This window comes from Quercus suber, unplaced genomic scaffold (assembly GCF_002906115.3).
Source record: "Quercus suber isolate HL8 unplaced genomic scaffold, Cork oak 2.0 scaffold_98, whole genome shotgun sequence".
NCBI lineage: Eukaryota > Viridiplantae > Streptophyta > Magnoliopsida > Fagales > Fagaceae > Quercus > Quercus suber.
In genome coordinates this window covers 1-3,364 of record NW_027069563.1, presented here as the reverse complement: position 1 = coordinate 3,364, position 3,364 = coordinate 1, and the positions used below count along the sequence as shown (strand labels likewise).

The 3,364-nt window shown below is 33.3% G+C and overlaps 1 protein-coding gene across 15 annotated transcripts in view; it reads left to right on the top strand.

Moving 5' to 3' along the window:
- Positions 1-3,358, top strand: part of LOC112030559 (putative disease resistance protein RGA4) — a 56,842-nt gene extending 53,484 nt beyond the window's left edge. The window contains exons 8-12 of one of the 15 annotated variants that reach the window (XR_010629492.1): positions 1,246-1,394; positions 1,485-1,520; positions 2,292-2,364; positions 2,524-2,585; positions 3,197-3,358. The gene's annotated coding sequence lies outside the window, so the exon portion shown is untranslated. Of the gene's footprint in view, position 1; positions 1,395-1,484; positions 2,382-2,523; positions 2,586-2,910; positions 2,981-3,196 lie in introns of those variants that run through there. The other 14 variants (XR_010629493.1, XR_010629491.1, XR_010629489.1 and 11 more) reach the window with 14 other exon arrangements.
- The last annotated feature ends 6 nt before the right edge of the window (positions 3,359-3,364 follow it).

Here is a 3,364-nt window from a genome sequence, read left to right as displayed (position 1 = left end):
CGATATTGAGAACATATTTTCAGGTAATCATCTCCCTTACTCCGATATGATAAATCAATCTGAATTGTTCTTGTCTATTGAAAAAGAAAAGAAAAAACTCTATTGACCCATATATAGAAGCAATTGAAACATTGGAAAAAAGCCTGGGTCTCATTATCTGGGTTTTTGAAGAAGAAGAAGAAGAAGAAGAAGAAGAAGAAGATTTTGAGGGGAAAGAAGTGAGAGAAGAAGAAAAGTGTAAGTATAATTATCTATTTTTCCATTTACTTTCAAATTGGATCTGATTAATTTGTTTTGATTTTAACTGTTTTTATGTCAAAAAAATGAAAATTTTGTATAAATAACTTATGGCTTTCTTTTAAAATATTATATATTTTAAACAAATATAGTTGGTGCTTGTTTTAAAACATTGGGGCTTTGCAATTTTCAATAACTAAGTGGTGATTCCCTTCTTTTTCTTCTTAAAAAAAAAAAAAAAAATTCTGAATATGATTTCTTCACATGTTAAGTATTGATAAGATGATTTACTTGGTAGGTTTATTGATTTAAGTGCATAAACAAACTTGGCAAATGAGTTGTTTTTGTGCGACTTGCTAATGTTAGCGTAACATTGTGTTTGAAAATCATTGCAAATAACTAAATTCCTGTTCAACAACTGATATGCTTCCAATGGGTATGTACTTCTACATATCTTTTTTCGGCACTCATTGCACTTCTTTTTTTATTTATTTATTCTTTTATCTTCTTCAATGTTGATGTTTTTGCAATTTATATGCAATTCCATATGCAAGCACACTACAAAGAATTGAATAGGAGTCAAGGGAAACAATGGAGGGTAGCACAAAATTGGTCACATCCTCAATCTAATGTTGGGAGCAGATGAATTTGGTCAATCATCAAGCATTTTTGGTATAAGTTTAATACTTAATCTCAAATCTTTTTACAAACACCAATTCCATTGTTTTTCCTCCTCTATTTCTTCTTTCTTTCTTTCTTTCTTCTTCTTCTTTTTTCCCTTCATGAATGAGAAATGTTTGAGTTGATTTGATATGAAGAAGAAATTGAAGCCTAGAAAAAGCCTGGGCCTCATAACTGGTTCTTGTTGAACACTTTTAGGCTCTACAATTTTCAATATTTAGGTGCAGATTACCTTCTTTTTCTTTTTTTCTTAATTTATAAAGATGGTCTTTCTAGATATTATGACTTGATAAGATGATTTACTTGGCTGGTTTATATTGATGTAAGTGCATAAAGAGATTGGCATGAGGGATGCCAACCACATAGTTCCTATAATTCAAGTGCTGTGCCAAAGATGAAACCTGATCTTGATCCAAGCAAAGGTGGAACTTGGAAGGCTTGAGTTCTATTTTGAAGATGGAGCATATTCTAGACAGGTCATTAGTACATTTGCTGGTTTTTGGATGGTCTCATGTTTAAATTTTTATTATTCTTCATATTGTTGATGTAATGTTTTTCCTTCTTAGGTTGATTGGATTGGGTAGAAAACCAAATAGCTACTGGTGGAGTTTTTGCTCTTGTCATTTTCACTTAGGCTGTGTTTGGTTCCCGTAAAATATTTTTCAGAAAATAAATATTTTCCAGAAATGCTATTTTCGGAAAAGGAAAATGTATTCAGACTGTTTGGCTGCCTCAGAATTCGTTTTACGAAAAATCAATTCCGATGTTTGGTTCGTTCAAACATTTTTACAAAAAATGCTTTACATAGCCAAGCCACCCAATTTTTCATACACTTCCTCAGCTGTAAACATGTGGAAAATGAATCAATTCCACACTCACAAAAGAAACAAAACCCAGAAAAAAAATTCATCAAATCCGGTCAAATTGAGATCGCGTAGCGGAGGTGAAGGCGAGATCGAGCGGAGGCGAGATCGAGTGGCGCGGTGCAATCAGCACGGTGCTACGATCGGTGATCGACACAGTGCTGCGATCATCGGACTAGAGCTCGATCAGTGGTCATTGGACTGGAGCTCGAGGTTCGCCAGTGAAGTCTCTTCTTCCTCTCTCTTTGCGATCTGGGCTCTCTCTTCTTCCTCTCTCTCTCTCTGGAAATGCTTTGAAGTGAAAATAGGAACTAAAAATAATTTCCGAGGTCAAAGCTTATGTTTTACGGTCAAATGAAAATAATTTCTGGAAAATTCTATTTTCAAAGCCAACCAAACAGCCTATTTTACGGAAAATGATTTCCTGAAACCATTTGAAGACAACAAACGGCCTAGTTGAATTCTATTTGCAACATTTTTTTCTTCTGAGTTATATGATTTATATGACAGCTAAGGCTGCGGGAGTGAAGCAAATTGCTCTATGGGTGGAACAAACCCAGATCGACCTTTGAAAATAGCTTGGGTAATGACAATATATTGGTTCGTGATCCCTTAATTTTTTAATATCAAATGACTTTTTTTTTTTTCCTTCCCTTTCTTTGGTTATTGATTCTTTGCTAATATTATAATTAATAAAACAAAATGCTGGGCCAAATGCTTTATCTTGTTTACTATATTACAGGTGTGGAATAGAAACGTTGAGCAATATTTGGCTGACTTTGGTATTCCATACACAATTATAAGGTACCACATTTCCATCCATTTTTATTTCCTCATTGTCACATGATATATACCATAAACAATATAGTCTACTTAAAAAAGGGGGGGGAACACCAATTTGGTTGACCTTTTCACCTATATGATCCTTGGGTGATGGCTAACAATAAACATTTCTACTCAATGGGGATAAAGGGGATAAGTTATTCAATTTTGCATGCAACATTACAAGTTTCATAATCTTCATGATCTTCTTCTTTTAATTGAAATTCTCAAACTTATGTTTGCTAGAATGATGTTATGCAACATTACAAGTTCCTACCTTTTTGAAAATAGCTTTATTTTTGGGCAGGTGATACTTGGGATGTTCAAGCACTACCTTCTGGAACATTAGTCTTTTGTTCATATCAGAATATTGCTAAGTTAATCAGTTATTTAATTTTTTCTCACTATAGTTGTTTTGCTAGTTAAACAGGTTGGCTGTTTAAAAGTCTAAAAATAGAATGCCTCATAAAAGTAAATAAAATAACAATAGCTTGCAGTTGGGGGAAAAAAAGGGACTAAATAAATGTGTCCCTTTTTTTATTGTAAACAAGTCCCTTGTTTTTTTACTGATTTCTTGTTTTTATGTCCAACAGTGTCAGGAAATCTGGAGAGCCTTTGCTGAAAATATTGTTGCAATGGGAGAAAATTTCGCAAGGAAAAAATGAATACAAAAGCTTTCTTTCTTCAATGATCTCTAGAAGAAGTTATTCAGAACTTAGGAAAAAGAAGAAAAAAAAAAAAAAAAGCTTGCAGTTGGGGGA